This window comes from Ambystoma mexicanum, chromosome 4p, assembly GCF_040938575.1.
Source record: "Ambystoma mexicanum isolate Mex_15411 chromosome 4p, UKY_AmexF1_1, whole genome shotgun sequence".
Lineage (NCBI taxonomy): Eukaryota > Metazoa > Chordata > Amphibia > Caudata > Ambystomatidae > Ambystoma > Ambystoma mexicanum.
This window is the reverse complement of record NC_090927.1, coordinates 576,140,583-576,161,110: the sequence shown is the minus strand read 5'-3', so window position 1 is coordinate 576,161,110 and position 20,528 is coordinate 576,140,583. Positions and strand designations below refer to the sequence as shown.

At 48.6% G+C, this 20,528-nt stretch overlaps 1 protein-coding gene across 1 annotated transcript in view; it reads left to right on the top strand.

Annotated features, from left to right (window-relative positions):
* Positions 1 to 20,528, top strand: part of LOC138453358 (glutathione S-transferase A4-like) — a 549,822-nt gene that overhangs the window by 14,178 nt on the left and 515,116 nt on the right. Inside the window, exon 2 of the mRNA XM_069606115.1 lies at positions 17,118 to 17,246. The gene's annotated coding sequence lies outside the window, so the exon portion shown is untranslated. The remainder of the gene's footprint in view (positions 1 to 17,117; positions 17,247 to 20,528) is intronic.

The window sequence follows — 20,528 nt, the reverse complement described above, 5'->3', positions numbered from 1 at the left end:
ATGTCACTCCCAAGGTTTCAGGCTTCAAGCGGTGCAAGTACTGTCATTCTAAGGTGTCCATTACAGACCCACACAGTGTCTACGTGTGGTGCCTCGGCATTGGTCACGTCAATGAGGACTGCGGTTCTTGCATGAAACTCGCATTATGTTCACCCCTGTCAAAGTCTCCGGCCTGCTGGACCGCCTGGTCGTCGAAGCTCAATACGGAGGGGCCCACTCCGGCAAAGGATATTAGGCACCATAAAGAGACCAAAAAGTGATCACATTTGCGCATTCATTCCTTGTTCTCCTCTTCCTATAAAAAGAAATGGCGTCATCGACAAATGTACGTTTCTGGTTCCTCTGGCATACGCGTTAAGTCGGCTTCAGGGCTTACATCTAGGACCGAGTGGGAGGTTTTTAAAGAGCAAATGCTCGTCATGTTTAAGAATGCAGCTGCAGGTACGGGTGACTCCTCGAAGCAGCACACTCCATCTGGTGCATCTGGTGTGGATCAGTCGGCGTCAATGTCTGACTGATCGTACATGCCTCAGTGGCGATCTGATTTTGTTCGGCACTATGGCTTTGATTTTCGGTGACAATGATGTACACGAGCCGTTTGACATTGATCTTGCAAATTCATGCAATGGAGGCACATATCTTTCTCAGATGTGGTTGATTTGATAGCCGTGGCAGAGGGGCTTTGAGATGCAAGTGGCTTGGACACTTCCTCTGATGTGGAGACTCAGCAAGCCCACCCTTATGGTCAAGCAAGTGCAAAGTATCGTTCCACAGTGGACAGGGGAGTGGATGCACTAGGTAGCAGTGCCCCAGCCAGAACTCGGTCAGGATATGATCTGACTGACATTTTGGATGAGGGAGCCCCTACAGAAAAAGCCATGCCTTTCAATATGGCCATTGCTGAGCCCATCACCACCTTGTAGCAGAGGTCTTGTACCACAGCACCTATGAATTCTTTCTTCACGACGAAGCCCCATACACAACCATGATAATCCGCATGTCCTGCCTCTTAGGGGTTGACCCACAGACAGACAACAGGGTAGCCTGTTTTATATTGATTGGAATCTCAAGATATGTTTCTGAATCATGTAGCACTTCCATGAATTACCCCCACCCATACTTATTGTTGTGGTTCAAGATATTATAGGTTCCTAGCAAAGCTTTACTCTCATTACAGTGATTGGATCATGTCATGCAAAGCAAAAGAAAGCAATGGAATAATGTATGCAGACCTCACCCCCTTACACATACAACACCTTTGATACCTCAGTCATACTCTGCCATGGGTGCCACGATAAGAGTTAATAGTAGATAATGGGGCCATGGGCCAGTCATCTGTAGTAAGTGGGATACAGACAAGGTGGTGGACCAACAGAACACCTGCCAAATAAGTCAGGTGTTAAAGGTTTTTATTGTAGACGTCAGGCTGGATATGGGGCAAATGAGCATGGGTACTGAGATTGTTCTCATTCGATCAGATTTAGTCTTACAGCCTGGTATTGAGGGTAGAGCAGGAGCTCTATGTGTTTGTGCACATAAGCACCCACCTCAGAAGAATATTCCCATATCGTGGTACCATTATTAGAGGAGTTGATCAACATGGGTACCCAATACCTGCCCCCACAGGAATAGGTGTGGAGGGGAAATGCAACAGGGTCTCGGGGACCCTCAAGGCCCCACTGTGCAACTCACAAGGGTATCGTTCAGTTTGTGCAAACTTACGAACGTCTCCAGATTGTGTCAGTGAGCTACGCCTCTTCTGGAGCTTCAGACGATGTTTGAATAAAGCCACTTGTACCTTGGGCTCTTGCATGACAAACTTCCAAAAGGGGATCTCAGAATGTAGAGCCACTAAAAGGGTCTTGGATAACAAGCTGCCTGTGTAGATGAAAGAGATGGTGCAGCCAGGGCAATAATGCAGTGGAAAACGAGGGAAAATAAATGGCCTAAGAGCACCCCAAAATAAATGTGATCACATCACTTATGGTTGAATTGCAATTTAGCAAGAAATGTCTGGTCTGTTCCAGCAAAGAGAAGTGACTGATTTTAGGAGCATCATGTATGACCTGAATGATGGCAGTTTCAGTGCTGAAACTCGATTATTAATCACAAGAGGCTGTGTTAGTTAATCAAATCATGGAGTTGGTTGGCAACTGGCTACTGAAGGATTTCTCCAATTAATAGGAGGCTAAAAATCGGACAGTAGCTTACAAGATTGTCAGGGTTCAAGGTACTTTTTTGTGGGAGGGACGATGAGTCCTGTTTTAGGGTCCTTTAAAAGATGCCTTGTGTGAGTGAGGTGTTTACTGTTTTAAGGAGGGAGGATAATGGCATTCCCCTTGATCTTTTACGATGTGTGATGATCCTTCAGATGGCGTCACTTCTCCCCAGAGGGATGAGGCCAGGGAGGTGTGACCTCTAACCAGTAGTCACCCTGAGTGTGGTAACATACGGGAGGATCTCATGGGGAGGGACTCCCTTGATGGGGATAAGGACGCGAGTCTGAGGTACGCCCCCTTTATCTCCAAACCCCCTGGGCTGATACCAATACCCCAGTTCACTGGATGTATGGTGAAGTCTGAAACAATATGTTATTGTAACATTCCTGAAAAATCTATTAAGATAAATACATAGATGAACAAAAGTCGGAAAATGCAACAGTCAAGTGGGAAGAACACTCCACCAGCTGTAAGCAATTGGACCAATGTTACGCTGGGGCTGTCCCCGCTCCTTAAGCTAAACAGCAAAGAAGGACATTATTCTCGCCACCCGATGATGAGAGTGGAAGCAAGTGATCTTTGTTGCAGTGTGGCCCATCCGGCTGGACCCGAGCGACCGCGGTTTGCAAAGAGGAGGAGAACCTGGCGAGCAAGAGGTCCCCCGGGGAGCCTGTGAAGCTGAATGTGGGCCCTGGGGGACTATAAAGAGGCAGCAGAGGTGAGCAGCGGGATGCCTGAAATGTTTGTTGCAGGTCGGTGTGAGGCCAGCATACTGAAAGTGGAGAGAAGCAACAGTGGTGGCATGACCTGTAATGGGCATGACCTTGTAATTTCCCAAAGCGAATTACAAGAGTTGATTAAAAAAAAAGCAGAAGATTGAGGAACTAGCTAGGAGAAGGGAGTCCTTCTCGTAGCCTTTCTGAGAACTTTTTGTGGAGCTCGTTTGGTTGCTGGAACTCTTTTTGCTGAACTTTCAAGAACTTTTGTTTGGAAAGACTTCACATCCAGGAGAAGGGAACCATTCTCCTGGGCTCAGAAATTGCTTGAACTTTAGTTATTATTTGGTGTAGCGACAGGGAAAGATAGAGGTTTTGACCAAGACAGAACTTTACCATTTGGACACTACGGACACCCTGACAGACCTCAGATTAGTTTCTTAACATAGGGAAACTGCCTATAGAATAGGGATAGATAGGCTTTATCTTTGGTTAATAAAAGTCTATAGCAATCACTATGGCACCACTTGGTCTGTCACATCATTCCTTGCCACCAGAAATGACAGTGGGGACCATCTTTGTATGCTATGTGGTTAGTTTAAGTGGCATGAGGGCAACGGGAGTGAAGGTGGTCCTGAATTGTGTTATAAGCAGTGGGGTTAAGAGCCGTGGGGAACTACGAGTTTGGGTTATGGATCAATTGCCATATGTTATCTTGATGAAAAGGTTGTTCATGGCGTTACACTTTTCTTTAGAGTCAGGGATTAAAGGGTCGGGAAGTGGGTTGAGGAGTTTCTTTTTTTTAAAACTCTTTATTTCTCATTTACAACATTAGTCAACAAACAACAGTAACATCATCAAAAGTCATTGAATTGCAAAACACACAATAGTGGGAAGCAATACCGCAAAGTTTCATCTCATAACCCTATATCCCACCATGACAAAACCACAAAATGAATCAAAAAACCAAACCAAATGCACCAAACAAACAACAACAGACAAACAGGACTACATAAAACAACCACGTAAACAACACAAATCCCCCCACCCCCTACATATAGTATCTGAAATCAAACCATTGCATTCCACCCCATAACTCAATTTAGCCCAAACCATAAAGGTCGTTAAATCCCTCCCACATTTCATCATAAAGGTCCGCCTTGTCCAGTTTACGAAACATTGTTTTTTCAAACCGTGATAAAGCTCTAACATCCAAAATCCACTCCTCCACTGTCAGCTTTTTCCGTGTCTTCCAGTCCTTCAACACCTGTTTAGCTGCCACTAACAAAACTTTACGGACTCCACACAATGTCACCCAACTCACACTACGCCCACCACCATATGACAGAAATATAGCCGCCAAGGGATTGCGTGGGTAGACAATGTTCCAGATCTGGTCAACCCTGTCAAGAACCTCCTTTCAAAAGTTCACCACCCTTTCACAATACCATAACATATGTAAAATTGTACCCTGCTCCTTCCCACAACCCCAGCACAAAGCATCATCGGCTAAACCCAATTTGCACATACGCGCTGGAGTCCAATAAATTCTGCCCACTATTCTTTGATGTATGTAGCGTAATTGCAAATCCACTTTGGCTGTCGTCGGCATTCTCCAAATCCTATCCCATTCTCTCAATGTGAGTTCCCTGCCCAACTCCTCATGTAGACACTCTTAGAAAACCCATCTCCAAAATATCAAAATTCTCCGGTTTCTTCAAAAAAGGAGCCTCCAACATCCCTCTCCGCTCTAAGAGCAAAGCCACCAAAACCTGATACCTCCCCAATTCCCTATTCCTCAAACCAAATTTCTAGGTTAAACTCTCAAAAGGCACTACCCCAGCTTCATTCCACACATCACCAATAGTCAAAACTCCTCTCTGAATCCAACTCCTCCAAGACAGTACCTTATTATCAAACATCAGACCAGGATTATGCCAAAGTGAAGCTTCTTCATAAAGATATAGTCCCTGACCAGTACCAACAATCCACGACGACAACGCCTCTTTAGTGGCCAACACCGATCTCAAATACTGTACCCTCCTAGGCAACTTTCCAAAAGAAAATAAACATCTAATATCACAAGGCAAAAACCGCTGCTTCTCAATTAGCACCCACCACGGCACCCGGTTCAGATCCACACCATTGTAACTAGACCCTTTCTTCAACCAGAAGCCATTACAATAATTTCTCAAAAGCGGATACCCAAATCCTCCATCTTTTTTTTTTTTTTTTAAATATATTTTTATTGTTTTTTTCAAGAAACATACAACCAGTATCATCAACACGACAATCAATTAAATATCCGCAATAATTCCCATTCCCTCCCTCCCCAAGTGAACCCGGACCGGGGTTACGCAGTCTGCTGCTGGCATTAGGGTGAGCCCGGGCTGTCCGGGTCCTCACCTGAGGTGCTGGCTTCCTTAGGACAGAACAGGGCCGTCGTGAGGGCAATCCACTGCAGGAGGTCCTCCGAGTCATTTATTTTTTGCTGTCTTTGCGCCAGCTCCCAGGCCCCGGTTTCAGCCACAGTCCATCTGCGAAGGTCCTCCCACCATGTTACAAGTTTAGGGGCTCTGGGACACTTCCAGGCCATTGCGATGCGCCTTTTAGCGAGGATGTACATCAAATCTTTGAGCCTGTTGAGAGATTTGTTTTTTTTCCCTCGTGGGTACGAGCCCAATAGACATGCCTTGGGGGATTGCACGTCTAGCGTTATGTCCTCCTCTGCTACCTTGGTCTGAATTTGCGACCAGAAGGTTCGTATGTTCGGGCAGGCCCAAAACATGTGGGTCAGGGAGGCCGCAGGTTCTTGGCACTTGGGGCACCGCACCACACCAGCGCCATTGAATCTCGAGATGACAGCTGGGGTAAGGTAGGCCCTATGGATGATGTAAAATTGGATAAGTTGAAATCGGGCATTCCTAGAGACCTTTTTGTGATAGTGTGTTATTGTTTCCCACTCCGTGTCGCCAAATAGTGTGTTCAGCTCGGCCTCCCATTTGCTCTTGCATGTGAGTTCGCTATGTGTGGTGTTGTCAATTAGGATCTCATAAAGCCTAGAGGTTTCGTGTCCCCCTTCTGCCACACCTATCAGGTTCTCTATGGCCTCGTGTCCGGCGCATTGGGATTCTGCATCCGGCCATCGCCTCCTAAGTCTGTCCAGCACCGCCCCGTATAGAAGGAACTGACCCAGTGGGACCCCAGTCAATTCGTGCAGCTCGGGAAATGTGTGGATGCCCTGGTCATCCACCAGATCGCCCAGAGTGGCGACGCCAGAGGGCTCCCATATATTCCGGATCGCCCTCCGGTCTTCCGGCCTAGTGAACATGATGGCGGCTATAGGGATCTGTGGGGAGTAAGGGTCGGACAGCTTGACCAACTTGCAGGCCCGACTCCAAATTTGGGTGCCTAGGCGGATGAGGTGCGCGTCCAGCGTTTTGGGCATTGGTCCGATCCAGAGGAGGTCCCTGAGCAGCCATGGTGCGTCTGGGGGCTGCAATAGGCGTGTGTCCGTCATGGCATCATCAGCCATCCACTGGATCACGTGCTTAAGCTGGGCCGCTATGTAGTAGAGCTCAAAGTTAGGTGTGTTCAGGCCTCCCCTCTCGTACGGTCTTTGAGTAATGTCTAGGGCAACTCTGTGCCTCCCCTCCCGCCATAAGAGTTTCCTACATAGCATGGCCAGGTCTTTGAAAAAACGCTGGGGGATGTTGTAGGGGACGTTGGTGAAGAAGTGTAGGAGACGGGGGAGTGCTACCATTTTAAGGAGTCCCGCCCTACCAGCCATCGAAAGGGGCAGTTTGCACCATAGGTCGATTGATTTAGCCAGTCCCTCCTTAGCCCTGCCCGTGTTCAGAACATGTTCGGTCTCAGGGTCCCGGTGGATCACGACGCCCAGATATTTGAACGTAGTGGGTTCCCATTTAAGGGCCAAAGGGGGGAGGTGTTCTTCCTTGGTTCCACTAAGTGCAGCCAGGGGGAATAAGCAGGACTTGCTGTGGTTAATCTGGACCCCTGTACATCTGTGGAACCCGTCTAGGGTTTCCAGGATGTAGGGGAGAAGGTGTTCGGGATCCCTCAGGTAGAGGAGCATGTCATCCGCATACATGGAGACAAGGTGGTTCACACCATTTATCGTTATTCCCCCGTCACCGTATTCCTGCCTAAGGTATGCTGCCACTGGTTCAATCGCTAAGATGTAAAGTAGAGGGGATAGGGGGCACCCTTGTCGAGTGCCCCTGGCCAGGCTCCATTTTTCAGAAAAAGTGTTGTTGGTACGCACTCTGGCGGTGGGGTTGGTGTAAATGAGTTTTACCCAGTTCAAAAAAGCCGTTCCGATCCCCATCTTTGCTAAGGTGGCATAAAGCCATGTCCATCGGACCGAATCAAAGGCTTTAGAGGCGTCGAGGGACACAACTGCATATTTACCGGGCATGCCGTTTGTGCTGTGTATCACGTGGTGCAGCCTTCGCAGGTTCTCGGACATAGAGCGACCCTGCATGTAGCCCGTCTGATCCTGGTGTATGAGGTATGGGACGGCTGCACGAAGCCTTCTGGCCAGTAATGCGGTGAGGATTTTGTTGTCTACATTCAACATGGATAGTGGGCGGTATGAGCCGCAGTCAGAGCTGTCCTTGTCGGGCTTAAGTAGGGGGATGATGGTGGCTTCAATCATGGTGTCGGGGAGGTGGCCTATGTCATACGCCTCGTTATATACTTTGGACAACAGGGGGGCCAGTATATCCTCATAGGCCTTATAAAATTCGCTCGGGAGACCGTCCGGTCCCGGCGTTTTACCCGAGGGCAATGACCTAATGGTGGCTGTGACCTCGTCGGGGGTGACGGGGGCTCCGAGGGGATCTGCCAAGTGGTCCTCCAGGCATGGGAGCCAGATGGCGTCTAGGGCGTCCTCGATCGCGTGGTCAGGGGGCGGGGCTGGATCGGAGTAAAGGGTTTGGTAATATTGTTTGAACGCTGCATTGATACCCACTTGCGTGTGGAGGGTCAGGCCGTCTGTATTACAAATGGAGCAAATGGGGTATCTGGGGGTTTCTCGTTTATAAAGCCATGCAAGAAGCTTCCCGGGTTTATCGCCCAGGGCATGATTCCTCTCCGTGAATTTAGTATAGCTCAACTTCCCCAGCGTCTCCCAGTGTGTTAGGCATGTTTGTTTAAGATCAATCATCTTTTGCAAGTGGGCGGGATCAGGGGACGGGGTGGCTTCGAGATCTTGGAGTTCAGTCTCAGCGTGCGCTAGCAGGGACGTGACGGATTTTAGGGCCCCTCCAGCCGCGGCTATCATTTCCCCCCTAGTTACCACCTTGTAGGCTTCCCAGGCTGTGCCTAAGTATCTGACGCTATCAATGTTGGTCTGCCAGTAATGTGTGGAACCCTCCCTGATTTGTTCGCTGAAGGCTTTGTCCAACAGCGCTTCGCTTCTCAATTTCCACGTGGGGATGGGGGGCCTGGGCGTCGTGGTCACCCACGAGGTCATCAAAGGGGAATGGTCTGAAAGTACCCTGGCTAGGTACTGCGTGTCCTCAAATCCCGCCACATGCTCTTCGCTAATGAACAGGCAGTCTATCCTGGTATGGACCTTATGTGGGGGGGAGTAAAAGGAGTAGCCTCTGGTTTCGGGGTTTTGCACTCTCCACAGGTCTTTCAGGGCATATTGCTGCGTGAGGGCGTTCAATATCTTGGCGGGTGGGGAGGGGTCCCCGTGTTTACCATCCGACCTGTCTATGCAAGGGTTCAGGGTACAGTTATTGTCACCTCCCCATATCGTTATGCATTCATCACTCGGGGTCAGCCGAGCGTACAGCGAGCGAAAGAAAACAGTGGCATCATGATTCGGGGCATAGGTGCAAATCAGGCGGACGTCCCTCCCCTCTATGGTGCCCTGAACCAGGGCCATCCTACCTTCATTGTCCGTTTTGGTGTGGGTCAGCTTGACTGGGACAGAGGGGGCGATCCATATCAAGACGCCTCTGGCGTAGGTGGAGTAGGGGGAGCCCACTAGGGTGCCCCGCCAGACCTTGGCCAACGCTGCAAGCTTAGGGCCACATAAGTGGGTCTCCTGAAGGAGGGCGATTCCGACCTTGTGGCGTTTCATGTAGGCGTGGATGCGTCGCTGTTTGATATAGCTGTTTAGCCCCCTGACGTTCCAGGACATGACTCTGATCCTCTCAGCCATGGTCTGTGTGTGGTCGTGCGGCTGTGGGAAGCGTGAGGTTGAGGGGTTTGACGAACCTGGTCGTCCTGGTTGCAATTCTGCTGCGCTTGGTCCCGGTCCGGTTTGTGTCCAATTCAAACTGCAATCCCAACTTGGGGTTCGAACCCCCACAAACAACAACGTCTAACTTAACAAAAAACACAACTTCAAACATAACACGTCTAGCGAGGTTGCCCTTGCTCTGACATCCCCGTTTCTGCCCCATCAGACCAGGGTCTTCCGGTGCCCTACGGGCGGGTGAACTCACCCAAAGTATCCTGGGGTTAGGAAGGGGGCTGCCTCCGAAGGTGTTGTCAGGAGGTGCGCCACGACCGGCGCGGCTCCGGTTCCATCAGTGTCGCCACGACTATTGTCATATGAATGTACAATCGGCGACTGCAGTCAATGAGTGGAGAAGTTCCTATGTTGCGGGCGGCTAGGGCCCGCGCTGCTTCCGTTCGATGTCCGGGATCTGTTCTCTGTCCATCCATTCGCAGGCCTCTGCTGGGTTATCAAACAAGTGGGCCTTGTTGTTGCGCAGGACCTTGAGTCTAGCCGGGTAGAGGAGTAGATAGCGCAGGCCTGCTTCCTTGAGTCTCGCCTTGGTGTGGTGGAACTGGGCCCTGCTCCTTTGAACCTGCAGGGTGTAGTCAGGGTAGATTGCTATCTTTGCGGCGTCCCTCTGTATGGATCCGCCCATCCTGGTGAAGGCCAAAATGGATTCCCTGTCCCTATAGTTGAGGACTTTGGCTATTATGGGTCTTGGTGGGGTCCCCGGTGGGGGCCTCCTGGCTAAGGAGCGATGGGCTCTTTCAATAGTGAAGCCCTGCGACAGTTTCCCGGCCCCAATTTCCTGTATGAGCAGGTTCTCGACGTAGTTGGTAGGGTCGTTGCCCTCGATGCCCTCGGGCAGGCCGATAATTCTGATATTGTTTCTGCGGGCCCTTCCTTCGGCCTCCTCAGCCCTGTCCTCTAGGTTCTTCACTTTCTGCGCCAAAATGTCTACATCCTTTAAAAGTTGAGTTTTGGCATCGGTATTGTCTCGGACTTGGATCTCGAGAGCGTCCGTTCTGCCGGTGATAGAGCGCACATCCTGCCTCAGTAAATTCAGGTCGATCGCAACCGCATCAATCTTGTCCTCCATAGTTTTCTGGAGTGTCTTGATGGCCTCTAGCAGTTGGGAGTTAGCTGGCTCGGGTCTCGCGGCGCCCGGCACCTCCACAGGGGCAGAAGCCTCCGCGGGTCCGATCGCTCCAGCGGCCGCGAAGGACTCCATGGTAGTTTGGCGGTGTCTGCTTCGGGCGCCCTTAGTGGTCATGTCCTATCTTCGTGGTCCGTCAGGCCTCGGCAGGCACTACACAGTCTGTGTCCGATGGCGCCGTGCTGGGGATGCTTCGTGGGGGGGGTTATGCGTCGGCCGCCCGCCGGGCTGCACCAGTGGGCCGCTCAGCAGGGCCCGGTGGGGGTGTAGTTAAGGCCGCATCAGGCGCTCCCCCCTCCGTCCCCTCGCTGCTCTTCTTCGGGACACAGGAGCACAGGTCTCAGCTTAGGCAATCTCTGCCACTTCAGATCGAGTTCCATAAAGGCTGGCCCCTTGCGGGTTCCTCCCGGTCGGTCACAGGGCTCCGCTACAGCGTCAGGCTGGGCATCGTCATGGCCGCCATTTTCTGTCCTCGTACGACGTTCCGTTTCTTTTTGATGGTGCGGGCCCTCAGAGGGTCGTGAGGCTCCCAAACTTCGTCAACAGGCGGAACACTCCTTCACACGACCTATATTCTGTTTTCAAGTGGCTGCAGTCAAGTTTAAGCGGTAGTTGGTGGCGGATCCATAATCGTATCGAGCGGAGCTGCGCCGAACACGTCCTTCCTACATGGCGGTTAGCCACGCCCCCCCAAAATCCTCCATCTTTAATACTTCTGACCATAATCTACTGGGGAATTCTGGCTCTCTTTCCAAATCCCCACAAAAAATCCTGAAATAACCTATCAATACATGCCAATATCCCCTTTGTAAAACGTAAAGGCAGAGATTGAACAACATACAGTACCTTTGGCGGTAAAATCATTTTAATAGCATTAACTTTGCCTCAAAGAGTCAGAGTAACACAACCCCATCTCGTAATATCCCGCCTAAGAACCTCAATGATTTTATCAACATTAAAACTCACCAACTTTCCCAAATCCCGAGTAGTATAAACCCCCAAATATTTCACACTAGAATATTCCCATCTACAGTCCCATCCCAACAGCTGTTCACAATCAAGCTAAGCACTCACCGGAAATACCACTGACTTATCCCAATTGACCCGATACCTGGATAACCTACTTACCTCCTCAAAGACCCCCGTAACAACAGGGTCCTTCAAAATGATCACCACATCATCCGCATAAACCAGAGCCTTTACTTCCCCATCTCCCACCTCAAACCCCCTGACACAGCTCATCTGACGTATATACGCCAACAAGGGCTCTAACATCAAATTAAATAACAGCGGCGACATGGGGCAACCTTGGCGAGTGCCTCTAAACACTGAAAACGACGCAGAAAACCCCCCATTCACCCACACCTTTGCCGATATGTCATTCTGAAGAGCTTGAACAGCCTTAATAAAGAAAGGAGCAAAACCCAACTTTGACAGTGTATAATTCAAAAAGCCCCAATTCACCCTATTAAAGGCCTTCTCGGCGTCTAAAAAAATCATCAAAATATCCTTTACCTCTGAGTCCGGCAAACTCAAGATATCCAACAGTGTCCGAATATTATCATAACCATACCTTCTCTCCATGAAACCTGCCTGAGAACGCTCCACTAAATCACCCATATATTTTTTTAGTCTCACCGTCAGTATTTTCGTAAAACTCTTTAGATCCACATTAAGTAAGGAGATTGGTCGATAGTTATTTCCGGGTAGGAAGCGGCTGTTCGTTCCGTCAATGCGTTGAACGCTGCTTCCTGAATTGTTTGCTGGTGGATAATGGCGGTAAGATGTGGTGGACGCACGGTCATCCGGAGCAGTGACCGAGGGTTCCTGCCTTTCCCCTACATGGAAGGCTGTGGGGGAATGCTGGCGGCTGCAGGACTCCCTCATGGTAGGCTGCGGGACTTGGAATATGTGGGTGCGTGTGTACGGACGCTGCGCTGATCTGACAATTCAAAACTCGGGCTTCGGGACACGTCTGAGTTCCACTGTGCGCCTGCTCCTATCACTGATGGGCGAGTTGGGCTTATCTTTTCAGCAAAAATGAACTGTTGTGTTTCATGCTGGGTATTTGTGTTCCGAAGACCGTGGACCATTGGGCTCTACTGTTACGCGAGTCGGTCTTCATGCCAATGAACTACATTTACGTTTATTTCCATTTGGGGCTTCTCGCACACTGTTGTTCTATGGGATGTTTCCTGATTTGTTTCTGTTCCCTCCTCTGTGATGTATATGAAGTGATAATATGTAAATGTGAAGCATGTTCTGCAATTTGGTGGGGGGAACTCGGATATACTTGTAGTCTAGTGTGAGTTTAGACTGCCATTGTGGTAGACTTGGTAATGTGAGAAAATAGGAAAGGAGTTATTAAGTGCGGTTGACTGCAGTAATGAGGGGACTGATGCCTTGATGCTCCGGCATGACACGTTTAAAGTGGCAACATGGTGGTGGTGACGATGCCAACCACAGAGACTTCCTGAGTTTGCATTATATTTATTTTTTTATTTTTTTGCAGGTGACTCTGTATTTGTGATATTCCCGGGTGGATGGGGGAAGCGCTTCTTGTTGGTTTTAATCTAGTCGCGGCGTCTGGTTTGCTTGGCAACTGGTGCTATGTGGCTGGGCTCTGATTTCGCTATGGAACTTCAGGTTACCTTTGTCACCTCACGGTTACTTTATGTAATTTTAGTGCGGCCCTACTGTGCTCAGCTGGGAATTTGTGGGTAGTTACGTGGTTCTTTTCCTTCCCTGCTGTGCAGTGGATTGCCCTGATTTGTGATGGGGTGCAGACAAATGCGTGCAGGGCTTCTGCTTGCATTCTGTCTGTTCAAGATGTGCTTTGTGGTGCCCTTAACTTATGTGTGGGAGCTAGTGGGGGGTTGGTTTTTCAGCGAACTAAATACTTTGAATACATCTACTGTTTGCATGTTTGTGTTGTAGTTATATACTGCACTATTCAGCTGGCTTAGCTACATGTGTGGAGAAGTGGGTATGGGTGGCGAGGGGCATGTCATGTTTATGGATCTTGATGTGAGGGCATGCTGATCACGGTGGGGTCTGTATATGGGTCATGTGTGGGTGGGGGGGCCGTTTTTGACTGATCGGAGAGAATGCTTGGGGTTATAGGTGGTGAAATGATTGTTTTGGGGTGGGTTCTGGGACTTGTTACTGGGGATGTTTGATGAGGAAATTATATTAATGATAATGTTGGGCACAGGGTTCTGGGGAGATGGTTGGAATAGGTTATGATTGTCTACATAATAATACTTTGTTGAAACCTAAATTCTTTTGGGTTTTTTCCAATCAATGCTGTCTTGAATGTATGCATGTTGTCTTTTGTTGTTTGTGTGGGGTGGGGTGGGGGATTGATACTTGTATTGCTCCATTCTGTGGGATGGGCGTGATGATTGTCATAGGGTTTAATGGAAGGTTTGTGGGTGATTGATGATCGGCCCTCTTATGGATAGTGCTCTGGCTGCAGAGACCCACATAGTTTGGGTTGATGGTTTATGAGTTTACGTGACGATATGGAGTGTTTTAGTGAGTTATGGCGGGGTCTGTTTCCTTGTGTACTTGGAATGTGAAAGGGTTGAATTGTGTGCGGAAGAGGAAGAAGATGCTGGCTAAACTTTGGAGGGAGAAAATTGATGTGGCGGTTTTACAGGAAACACATTTAATTGATGGGACTGGTGTTTCCCTGACCAATTCGAGGTATACAAAGGTTTTTTTGAATTGCTACTCCTCTAACTCCCGGGGTGTTGGGATATTGTTAAAGAAAGGCTTGGCTGCATGTGTGGAGAAAGTGAGTATGGATGGCGAGGGGCGTATCATACTTATAGATCTTAAATTTGAGGGCATGCTGATCACAGTGGGATCTGTATATGGGCCATGTGAGGGAGGGGGGCCTTTTTTGACTCACTGAAGGGAATGCTTGGGGATATGGGAGGTGAAGTGATTGTTTTGTGTGGAGATTTTAAATGTGTGTTTGACCCCAAGATAGATAGGTCTTCAATGTGCAAATTTACTGGACAGAAATCGAGTAAGGAGTTTCGAGACTTCTTAGATATATATGATTTGGTGGATACCTGGAGACATTTTCATTGGAGGGGTAGGGAGTTCTCTTTTTATTCATCGGTATATAATTCTGTATATAATTCTTATTCTAGGCTTGACTATATATTAATGTCGGATAGGCTGAAAGAGAATGTAAGGGAGGTGTCTATGGGGGAACGACACATTTCGGATCACTCAATGGTAGTGGCCAAATTGATGTTACTCGCTGAGAGGCAGGGACCTAGTTGATGGAGGCTGAAACCTGTTGTGTTGAGCAATCAAGATGCTGCTGCCGCATTAATGAATTTTATACCTAGTTTCTTTAAGATGAATGAGGGTACGGCGGACAGCATGGTGGTGTGGGATGCTTTTAAGGCTTCTATTAGAGGGGAACTGATGAACTGGACTGCGAGGATGCGGAAGGGGGGTGAAGCCAGATTGGTGGAGCTTGAACGGGAACTTGGAGATTCACAACGGAGTTATGCTTTGTCGAGAGAGGAGAATGTTAAACTTAAAATTTTGGATGTTAAGACGTTACTAAAGAATGAGGTGGACTTGCAAGTTGAGAAGGGATTGTATTTTGTGAAGCAAAAGTACTGGGAGTAGGGGGATAAAGCAGGGAAGTTGTTGGCAAGTAGATTGAGGAGTTATTCAGACAGGGTGTATGTTCAAAAAATTGTTGATGAGTCTGGAAATTTTGAAATTAGGAAAGGAAAAATTGGGGAATGTTTTCGATCCTTTTATGCTAAATTGTATGAGGAGGATATTACACCACAAATAAGTGATTTTGACAGATTATTTGGGAAGATTGAACTCCCAGTGCTTTCCGAAGAAGGTAGATGTTTTCTGGATGCGCCGATTACTGTCTCTGAGGTTTTGTCGGTAATTGGGGACATGAATATAGGTAAGTCTCCAGGGATGGATGGGTTGACAGTAGAATTTTATCAATCGTTTGGTGAGGCGTTGGCACCGCGTTTGTGTGCATTGTATAACCGTTTCTTGAGAGAGGGGAGGTTGTGTGATTCGATGAAAGAGACAATCATCACGGTGGTCCTGAAACCGGGTTGAGGAGTTTCTGACTGCTGTGAAGAGAGCTTTACACTTGTTGGTGGTGGACATAATAGTTGATGAGTAATAATCAGTTTGGGCTTTGACGAGAGACAGGCAAGTACTGCATAAAGCCTTGAAGTTGAGGCAGGCTTTATTCCTCTATGCTTTACAGCAGTTTTTTTGAATGACTGGATAGTACGGTTATTGTTGGTTATTTCTTCTGTGTACCAGGGGATGGTGAGTTTATCCCTGATGTGAAGCAGTTTAAAGGGGTCATGGGCATCAACCAATTCCATTATAGTTGTTTTAGAGTTAATAAGGGACTTTCAGCATTGGAGGGTGGTGGAGTTAGAGTTGCTAGTTTGTGTCTAGTGCTTCCAAGGGGAAGTCCTCAATGGAGAAACTCAAGGACATGGTCATTTGTCAACAACCCTTGTTGGACGGGACATTAGAAGTAAGGCAGATGAGGGTGGCAGCATGGTCTGTCCAGTCATGTGGGATAGGGTTAAGACAGTGGGCCTCATTACACGGACGGCGGTAAGGGTTAACGGTCACCGTTAATGGCAACGGTGACCGTTAACCCTTACCGCCGTACTACGAGGTCCCTTTGCGGGTTGGAGGATTTAACGCCTGCTTCTTGCAGGCGTTAATATCCAACCCGCTAAGGGACCTCGGAGCTAATTACGGCACCGCAAAATTGCGGTGCCGTAATTAGCGCCTTCCCCATTTCCATAGAGCCCTATGGGGCAGAAATGGGAATGGGGAAGGGCAATTGCGGAAAGGGGATTTACCGCCCCTCCAACCTTGGAATGGGGCGGTAAATCCCCTTTCCGCCAAGGCGGTGCCGGTATTTTACCGGCATGAGCCATGGCGCTAATAGCGCCATGGCTCACCGCCTACCGTGTAATGAGGCCCAGTGTATAGGAAGGATGCTGGGATGACAAGGTGGGGTATATATCCTATGATGTCTGTGGGGTTTAGCATTCATTGTTTTATATCCAGGGGATCCATGAGGTGGAGCTTAGCGTCCCTAGTGATGTTAGTGAAGTCAACAAGGAAGATGTTTGCGATTGATGCTGAGGTGATGGCATCAGAAGTGTTTTAGAGGAGGTGTGTGAAATGTAATTATATCTATATGCGGTGCTAGAAGTTGGCAAGAGAGAAGCAATGGGGGTTTCATGGCTGTTTAACTGAGCATGGTATAGGTTGTGTCTGATTTGTGGATAACTGGCACACCTCTCCTTACCTTCTCTGTGCGGCCAACATTTTGAATGCTGTACCCAGGTTAGAGGAGAACATCAAAGACATTGGTAGAGGGAGTGCAAAGTTTCAGAGATAAATATTGCATTGACTTTGTTTGCAGTGATGAGGTTGGTGATGTCAACAGCATGGTGGATGGACTGGTTTGAATTAATCAGCATTATGTGGTGAGAGATCCAGGATAGTGCAGATGATATCCTAACGAGGGAAAGAGAACGTTGCTGAGATTGAGATGATTTGCGGCTCAATGACGCGGCAAGAGTTTGTGAGTTTGTGTCCTCATGAGCTTGGGAATGGACTGTGGCTGTTGAAGACACATTGTAATGTCTGCCTGTTGGAAAAGCAGGGGTTTCTCCTGTCCATTCGTTAGCCATTACAAACAGGTATTTTTTTGTCTTTGTCCTTAGCGAAGGATGCCAGCGATGAGGACACCCAGGCAAGGCTGGATGTATGGAAGGGCATGTGGCTTGTGATTGGCTGGTGGGCTGGAGGCGACTGGACTGGCAATCTGACACTGAGCCCAGGGGAAGAGCACGGTAAGGGAGAAGAAGGCCACGCCCTTAAGTAGTATCTAACATGTTATGCACAAGGATATCATGTGTTAGCCGAGTCTGTGTGCTCTTTGCCCATCACAGGTACAGATCCTTCCCACATTAGTGGATCTGTCTGAACTTTATCACAGGTTGACCATGGAGTCATCGCAAGTCAGTGAGGCTCCCTTTTTTATAACTATTACATGTTATGCACAGAGGTTTCTAATGTCAGCAACTCTGTCTGCTATGTGCCTGTCAAAGAGAATGCAAAGAGTTGTCTTGTCAGCAAGCCTGCCTACTCTCTACCAATTATAGGTGATACACTCCCACATTAGTGAAAGCATCTGCACTTTATCTATCACTGGTTAAACACGGGGGCCCTGACAGGTCAGCAAGTCTGTGTCTTTTCTATCACAGTATATGCACACAAATATCACAAGTTAGCAAGTCTCTTTGCTATGTACCTATCACAAGTGATGCATAGAGTCTCCACACATCACCGAGTGTGTCTGCAATGTGTTTATCAAAGGTGGTACACAAAGCCATTATATGACAGTCTGTCGGCTATGTGCCTATCACAGTTAATGCAAAGAACAATCATATGTCAGTGAGTCTGCTATGTTCCTTTCACAGGTGATCCACAGAGCCATCACACACTTCTATGTATTGTGACAAATCTCAGGGTGTCATCACTGCTTCCACAGGGGGAGCACCTTCTCATGTGCCCAGGTGGGTGAGTCCACTGCCCGATAGTCCCCAAAGGGTTGGTACTGAGCGAGAGGATTGCATGGGGAGGGAGACCAACTATGAGACCAGTGATGGCCCTGGGAGAATGCAGTATCCCCGCCAGTCACCTGACCCTATAACTCTTGCCTACCATGACCCCACCTCTTCTTTAACTTCTCTTTCTACACCTTTATCTTCTTACACTATGTGTTTTGGTAGACCAACCATAGTAGAGAGTACACAAGCGAAGCAGATCCCTAGTGAGTCACAACATCATGGCCCACTCAGTACTGGGACGACGAGGAGGCACGGAGCAATATAGAGTGCCTATTGATACCAGAACATGCACTCTAGAAGTTCTTGACAACCAGTCAAGTCAAGAAAAGTTAAAAAGGAAGAGGGACTTGACAAAGTGTGGAGCCCGCCCTGGAGGAAGCATGAGTCGGCGAACACTCTGGGAAGAAGGAAGGCAGACCAGGGAGCCGTGGAGCCTGCTGTTGTGCAGAGGCCACGTGGTGTGCAGCATGGGAAGCGCTCCTGGCAACCCTGAAGGTCAGCAACTGGGGACGGACAGTCCCGCGCCGACGAGAGCAAACCTGGTACGATGAAGCCAACAAATGCCAGAGAGGAGAGAGGAAGCAGGGGAAGCCCCACCACTGATGGCAGGCATGCAGGAAGCATCAAGAGCATCACGCACCAGCAACCAAGGTACGTGGAAGAGTGGGAGGTGCTGGGAGCCCTGTGAACATAACGAAGGCCAATCACACACAGAACAGAGTCTGGGATCCCTACAGTTCTAACGTAGATCAAGAAGGAAGAGTTTCTGTGCAGAGGGGACCTGGCCTTGCAGTTGTGGCTGGGGTGCTACCATTGGTGGCAGTACCTGACTGATTTGCAAATGGCTGGACCTATTTTGCAATGGTGCAGACGGGCTAAAGAAACGGTGGAGAGGAAGGTTGCCCAGAGCAATGCCAGTGGTACAGATTCATTCAAAACCTTCTACCCATCAGTTTTGTGGTTATAGTTTGTCTCACTATGTGAGAGATGGTATGGCCAGACGTGGGTTCCTTACTCGCTGCACCATAGGAAACCAGTCTGCACCTCACTGAGGAGGCCCAACAAGGCCAAAACATGTCTGGCATTGCTTGTGTTTCTGTGCAGAGGGGACACAGCCTAGCAGTACGGGCTGGGCTGCTACCAGTGGTGGCAGTACCTGAATGATTTGCATATGGCTGGACCCCTTTTGCAATGGCGCTACAGGCAAAAAACGATGGTGTGGAAGGTTGTCCAGAGCAATGCCAGTGGTACAGATTCATCCAAAACCTTCCACCCATCACTTTTGTGGTTACAAGAAGGAAGTGTACCTGATCTTACTTGTGCAAGTACTTGGTCAGAAAACAAACTAAGTCAGCCCCTCAAAGCATGAGGCTATAAAGAGAACTGGGAGAGCAAAACCTATACGCATAGTACTTGGCATGCGAGTGAACCAAGTCTTTGTTTGTGTGATGGCATATAGTAGTGGAGGAAACCAGATCTGCCAGTCAGGGTCGGGGACCTACCACAGCCTGGGAGTGCATCCAGGCTGTTCTTCTTTGTCGCAGTACCTGGTGGGATGATACTAGGGCTGCCAATCAGGGTCAGGGACCCACCACATCTTGGGGGAAGTGCATGATAAAGCACTGCTATGTTGGCGAACCCTTACACAAGCCTTCGATAATAATTGCAGGACTCCAGGAAGCTTCTCATCTCCTGCAGATTCTGTGGGCGGGCCAGGTTTCGAAAGCTTCCAACTTGGCTGTATCCTTCGGCTGACACCACATGGCAAATATACATTACACTGGTTTGACAAAACTGGCACTTATCCAAGGACACCTTCAGCAATTGCTGCTGGATTCAATCCAAAACCTTCAGTGGCCTTTGGTGATGTTCTTCTAAGGTCCGTCCAAAAACATCATCCAGGTAGACCAGAACCTTGAGTAGATTCATGTCACTCACAGTTCTTTCTATCAGGCATTGAAACATGGCAGGCACTCCCGATATCCCCTGTGTCATTCGAGTAAACTGGTAGAACCCCAAGGTGCAGATGAATGCAGTCTTTTCTTTGTCTTCGGGCAGCATAGGAATTTGATAATACCTACTCTGTAGATCTAGGACTGAGAACCATTTGCTCCCAACCAGACAGTGAAGAGCTTTGTCCACTTGATGTGTGGTGTATTGATCGGGAACTGTTCTGCTGTTTAGGTGCCGGTAATCAATTCACAGTCACACATCATTCTTTTTCTTTCATGCCACCACTATAGGGGAAGCATAAGGGCTTTTGGATTGCTGGATGATACACATCAGCCGGTGCTAGACTCTGTGACCTCTCTTGGAACGGGGTGACATCACTTAAACGGATGTGATGCTTCATCCCCTTGGCTTCACCTAAGTCCCAATCACTGGTTGAAAAAACATCTGCCCACATGGACAGCTGGTCTTATAGATGATCTTTCTGACATTGGCCGTCATGTTGATCCTGCTTCTCCATGCCTTTCTTGAGGTAGGCCTGTTAACAAGCCG